Source organism: Peromyscus eremicus, chromosome 1 (genome assembly GCF_949786415.1).
Source record: "Peromyscus eremicus chromosome 1, PerEre_H2_v1, whole genome shotgun sequence".
NCBI classification, from domain to species: domain Eukaryota; kingdom Metazoa; phylum Chordata; class Mammalia; order Rodentia; family Cricetidae; genus Peromyscus; species Peromyscus eremicus.
This window is the reverse complement of record NC_081416.1, coordinates 35789285-35796038: the sequence shown is the minus strand read 5'-3', so window position 1 is coordinate 35796038 and position 6754 is coordinate 35789285. Positions and strand designations below refer to the sequence as shown.

The window sequence follows — 6754 nt, the reverse complement described above, 5'->3', positions numbered from 1 at the left end:
CATAGAGAAGAACAAATTTATGGCATTTGTAGGAAAATGGGAAAACCCGGGGCTTTCAAGTTAAGTGAAATTTCAGACTGAGAAAGATGAGTATCACACCTTTTCTCTTGCTCGTGGATTTTATAGAGAGACAAAGTCATTCATATATACCCATATATGTTTGACATGAATGTACAAGTGAGACTGTCTGCAGAAATGAATGGAAGTGGGAAAGAGAGAGAAAGAGGACAGTGGGGGAATATGGGGAAAGTACATGAAATACTCATATGCAAATGTCTTCATGAATCCAACCATAAAATACAATAAATATATTACAATAAAAATTTATAGTAGGCTTCCTTCACTGTGCACCAGCTCTGCAGAAACCAGACAATATCAGTACCAGAACTAGAACCATACCCATGATACTGGATTACCAGGACATCTGTGGGGTATGCCATGCCATCTGCCTACTCCTGGAATGCAGAGATTCAAGCAAGAAAGAGAAGATATACTAAATGGGGAATGCTCCCAGCTATGACAGGAGCCAGTGACTAAATTCAACCTGGGCCTGGACTGTCCCAGTCTCTCTACTTAATTGACATGTCACACAAGATCACAAGATGGCTGCCATCCTGAACTACATTGCCTACAAGTATAATCTATGTGGAAAGACAGAGGAGGAGATGATTCATGTGGGCATTTTGGAAAACCAGGTTATGGATTCATAGATGAGTGTTATCATGGTCTACTACAAAGCTGAGTTGGAGAAGCCACCAGAGAACCTAGAGGACCTCCCTGAGAAGATGAAGTCCTATTCCAAGTTCCTGGAAAAGCAGCCACCATGGTTTGCAAGGGATGAGACAACATTTGTGGATTTCCTCAATTATGATAGTTTTGACCAGCAACACATGGTTGAACTCAAGTGCCTGGACATGTTCCCATCCCTGAAGGACTTAATGGCCTGCTTTGAGGGTGCATAGAAGATCTCTACCCACATGAAATCTAACCACTTCCTTTCAGGATTTCTGTATTCGAAGACAATCCTATGGGGTAAGCAGTAGGACCTTGTAACCAACCAGGAGGAGAGCTCCATGATGATGCTTACTAGCTCTTGACTGGGGCACAGTTGGGTCCCTGCATCCCTGTGTCAGCCTTCCTATTCCTTTCTCTCTTCCATCCCTTTCTCTGAAAGATCCCCTTTCTGCCCAAACTCTCTAGCCCAGCTTCTGTTCACAGCAGGACCCCATTCTTTCAGCATAGTCCCCTCCTCTTCTTCCTTTTCCCCATCCTGATTCCAGACAACCTAGATTTTGGAGGGAAACTCTAAGGAAAAGGATGCTCATGGCTATATGATGTGTTTACATTCCATTAAGTCTACTGCAAGTCTATCCAGTACATGCAGTCTCCCAGATACCCTAATTTAGGAACAGTGTCCTCAGGGTCATATGGCTGGCAGGGAGCTGCAGCTCACTGGTATTGGCACAGCCACCAATACCAGTGCTGTATTACAGTACTCCAAGAGATTCTCACACTGTGTGTCACTAGTCCAGGAAAAAAGTAAGACTTCAAAAGTTTGAGGTTTAGGTTCTACTGAATATTTTTCACTTTACATTATCTTAAGTCAAAAAGTCCTAAGCTGAACTGTTATAAATCAGACATACTCTGAATTAGTTTCGTAAGACTGCTATTAAAAAAAATATTAGTCAGGCAGCAGTGGCACATGTCTTTAATCCCAGCATTTGGGAGGCAGAGCCAGGTGAATCTCTATGAGTTCGAGGCCAGCCTGGTCTACAGAGAGAGATCTAGGACAAACACCAAAACAACATACGGAAACCCTGTCTCAAAAAAAAAAAAAAAAAAACCAACCCCAAAATATTAGACATTATGTGACTTCAACAATAATATATTTTAGGAATTCTGCCAACTTCTAAGTATATCTACCCCAATTGTATATTCTAAAATTGGGGGATAACTAAAGGATGAGTTTGGGGACCCACTGGACCTACTGTAAATCTGACTTCAGCCAAAACTCCATTAATCACATGACCTCCACAAACTCCTTCTGGTGGACCACAGTACATCTTGGGGTCTCCCAGAATCAGTGTCAATTCTGAACCAGTATTGATGAATGTTTCCTTTCTCTCAGTGTACAGTTGCCCTTGTAAAAGGCCTTAGGTCCCTCTGGGGAAGGACCCTCTGGCTAACAGTATAGCTCGTAGGTGTTTCATCAAGGTTCTTCCTCAGGGGAACCTGCTGTCCCTTCATTCAAGGGGTTCTGAATTTGCAAGCTAGTTCAAGTCTGGTTCATGGGCCAAGATTCTCTTTTGCCACAATCCAGTGTAGCTTTTCTTTCATTTGTTTGAGAAGTTTTCTGCTCATTCAAATCAAACAAAGATTCAGTAAGCTTCTTATCTATTTCATGCCTGGAAACAGCATGATTGATTAGCTAATACCAAAGGTCCAAAAGTCATGCCACCACAAAAATCACTTTGCCTTGCTGCCCATTATGGGCCAGGCCATCATGGACATTGCTTTGCCTCTGCTGCCTATTACGATAACTGTGCTCACCATGCCTTAGGCATTCAGTGCTTTCTTCCACCTGGCCCCTGCTACTTAGGGACTCAGTTAAACCCACAGCATTTAATCCATCCAAGTGAGAAGCAGCATCTCCAACCCTAGGTCTGGCACAGGGAAAAGGGAGAGAACAAAGCTCTTCAAATGTGCTGGTGCCCTCTCATCATTTTGTGTCTTATAGGATCAGTGAAGGACATGTCTTCTGGGCCTTCCCATTGTGAAGGATTCAGTTTTACATGTAATACCCACTCTATCCTTGCAATTGCCTTAAAATCCCTTCATTAATACTAAACCAAGGGATATCTGGCATCTCCAACTCTTTTTCAGTAGACCATCTTTTGACAAATGCTTCAGCCAACCATTCAAACAAACTTTTAATACTTTTTTTAACTGTGTGAGCTTCTACATTAAACCTAGAATCATCACTCAGTGGGTCCATATCAATAAATTCAGCCTGATCAGGTTTTATGTTCTTTCCACCATTATCCCCCACCCTTAAAATCCATTCCCACACATATTCCCAGACTTCTGCTTGAATGAATTAGCAGATTCATTAAGCTCTTTATAGTGTAGCACACCTCCTTGTGGACTACACTGTTTACCTCCCCTCTAGGAATCTGCTTAGCTGTATGCCTGGTTATAGGACTATAGGCAACTACTGGTGGGCCCTGAGTGACATCAATATTGTCTTGCCGGGCATCTCCTTTAGAGAAACTTACTGCTGGTTTAGCAGATAATGAAGTATTAATTGCCTCAGTCAAGAGCAGAAAAGGCAGTATTTCGTGGAGTAGCTGTAGGAGCAAATCTACTGAGGTTGGAGAGACTACTTCCTCAGGTGAGATAAACCCTTGAGAATCTGAGGGTTCAAAGTTCTCAGTCTCAATGGGGTCCTCCCATACATCCCCATCCCAAGTTACAGGATCTCATTCTTTATCAATGAATGCCCTTACTCTAACCACCAACACCCTCTGAGGCTGGGACTTGAATTTTCACTGTAATTCAGCCAGCCTTATAACGAGGGCTTTGGGCTGATTTTCTGAAACTTGAGCTCTGTGGCTGAAGCAGAGAGATGATTCTTTTCCAGGGCACACTTAAAAACATTCAGCAGTTGATGCACATCTGGAGCCTGCCAATTTTATCCCTGAGTTCATTATTGTCCTTCACCGTATTCTGAGAAGCTAGATGATGGTTAATTTTATCACTGAGTTCATTCTTTTCCCTTGTCACTTAATCCAGAGATGCTAGGAGCAACCAACTAACACCATAATTTTCCTTATTTTTTTCATAAATTGTCAAAAGTTTTATATATGGGGTCACCAAATCTGTTGTCTCACAATTGGTGGCATAATCAAATGTATTTGTCTCCATAAGTTTGTAAAGTAGTTCACACCATGGGCTTTCAGTATATCCGAGCTTCTAGGAGAGGTTTCGGTAGCTGGAAAGGCTTCAGTAACTGTAGGTGTCAGCAATTTGGAAAGCCTATTCCTGGTACTTAAAAAAAAGTCATCCTTATATTTCTGTTGCTCCACTCCAGAACCACTTCTGGTACAAAAAAATCTGTATTAGTCAGGGTTCTCTAGGGGAACTGAACTGGTGGGATGAAAAAGAAAGGGGATTTATTAAAATGGCTTACAGGCTTTGGTCCAGCTAGTCCAACAATCTTGTCTACCAACAGAAAGTCCAAGGACCCAGCAGTTGTTCAGTCTACAAGGCTGAAGGTTTTGGATGGTCTTCGGAATATGTTGGCAACCTAAAAAAGTAGACTCTAATACCAATGATGGAATGGACTTGCCACCAGAGATCAAGCTTCCTTCTTCCATGTCCTTTATATAGGCTGCCATGAGAAGGTGTGGCCCAGATTAAAGGTGGATTTTCCCACCTCACAAGATCTGGACTAAAGGTGTATCTTCCCACCTCAAAGATCCAGATTAAAAGTGAGTCATCCCACTTCAAATGATTTAAGAAAAAAAAAATCTTCACAAGTGTGTTTTTAGTTAATTTCAGATGTAGTCAAGTTTACAACCAAGAATAGCCATCACATATTAATATGTGGAAGGGGGCACACACTTTTGTGCACAAAACCCTACTCACACATAGTTTTCTCTCTCTATTTTCTCTGCCTCTAGATTCAAATTCCCCACTTATAAGGAAACTATCAGACTGGGTCATGATCTGATTGAATGAGTTCCTTGTCCATGATCATGAGCAAAAGACTGCATTTTCAAACAAGGTCCCATTCCCAAGGAACATATCGCTTCATCAATAACTCCAGGATCCTTGGAAAGGTATGAAAAATTGACCTAGAAACCTCCCTCATCCTACTGCCCTTTTCCACAGGCTCCTATCTCAGCTTCATCTAGATGGCTATGAAGTTATGGAGGATAGGGATTTATTCCACTCAAAGACCTTTTGGCAGGCTCTGAAAGTGGAACATTCCAACTGACCTGGATGAAATGTGAAGGGCTGATACACAGAATCTATTCAACTTCATAGAAAATCTAGGAAATAGGAACAGAAACAGTAAGGCATACTGAAAGACCTTCAAACAGGGATTGGCATGGCCTGACAGCATTCTAAAGAAAAGCATCATTGTGTCAAAATTATAATAGTGTATGTAGGCAGGTATCCAGGTTTAAATAATTCAGTTTTAAGCTTTTTATAATAGGCAAAAAAAATCTCATGTAATTTTCAATATCTTATGTCTAAAAGTAACTCGGAATTTCCTGACACTGAGGTCTCAACAATCCCAGCTAAAGGAGTGTGTGGGCAATTGGGAAGAAACAGACAAAAACCCAACTGAGCAATGTACAGAGCTGGAGAAGTGGAGTTTTAGCATTGATTAGATTTAAAGGACACAATGATTTAAGTGAGTCCTCCTGAAATGGCCCCAGCTTGCCTGTCCTGGCCAGTGAAGAGCTGTGGTCTGTAAGCATCTAGCAGGGAGCTCCCAGCCTGCTTGCATGTAGGTGTTCAGATGAAGGTGGGATCGGGGTCTAGCTTTTAGTGCTTGGCCTTAAAGGCAAGCCAACATCATTCCTTATGTCGGTCCTAAGCTTTACCAGCTCTGATCCCTGGGCGGGCTATCTTTCCTTCCTGATTCTGTCTCCTCATCTCAGAAATTTGGACTTTTGGGTGCACCGCTTTGAGGATCCTGGCAAGGAGAAGTGGGATGATGAGCGTCCTACTATAAAGGGCCAGGACTGTGCTCAGCATCCTGAGAGCTCAGTAAATAGTATCAGTGAGAAGCACCCAGGAGCACAGCTCCTTCAGCTCCCTCAGCCGTGTGTTATGAATTAACTCCTGATGTGGCACGTCTTTTACATTGTCATTTGTGCCTCTAATGAAAGGACATGCCTTGAAAAGAAATGCCAAAAAAAAAAAAAATCCACAAAGGAAATCACTGAAAATCATATACTCACACCACTGTCACCACCTCCCAACCCCAAATAAAGAGGTAACAGCTATTCATTTATAACCACCAGGCATCTTAATCCAGAAAGAATCCTCATCGTATTATAGGTGGATGCCTTCTGAACAAAGCTTATTACAAATCAATACCACAGTGCATCTTGCCCAGTTTCCCAAATTTCAAAGGGCTGGATTACCCTGCTGTGCATTTCTTCTTCCATTTCAAAGCTTGTAAGAAGCCGACAAGAGAAACTGGCCCATATAGTTCAACCGACTTCAGCGAGAAACAGCATGCTCCCTGTGTAAATATAAAAATGAGACTCAGACCTCCTAAGGCCCAGGATTTCCATGCTAGTTGACCTGTCAGGAAATAAGTACCCAAATAAATAAATAATAAAACCTGCATTTTAAGAAATGTATGCGGACCATTCTTCACAGAACCCAGAGAGAACCCTGGCATCCAAAATTAAAGCGGCTCAAAGGGCAAACAATTTTAAATAAATCGTTAGGAAGCAAACATCAAAGTCCCATGTTATATGCATTTAAAGCCAGTGTGCCGTCTCTCTTTTATGCCTTGCATCTGTTCTGATTCTTCAGTTTAGTTTCAAATATAACAGCTCCATTCTGACTCTTACCAGCTCATGGATTTTCGACAGAAGGTTACCAGAAAGTCAAAACTCTTTATTGAGCTAATTTGGTTTACATTGTAACACAACACATTTCTCTATCAGCTAAATGGGAAGGTTTATGGTTCCAGCATTAGGAATGTGGTTTCTTGAGGTAGCTTTGG

The 6754-nt window shown here is 41.8% G+C and overlaps 1 pseudogene; it reads left to right on the top strand.

Annotated features, from left to right (window-relative positions):
• Positions 1 to 401: 401 nt before the first annotated feature.
• LOC131896722 (glutathione S-transferase Mu 2-like) lies at positions 402 to 1043 on the top strand (annotated as a pseudogene).
• Positions 1044 to 6754: the final 5711 nt, after the last annotated feature.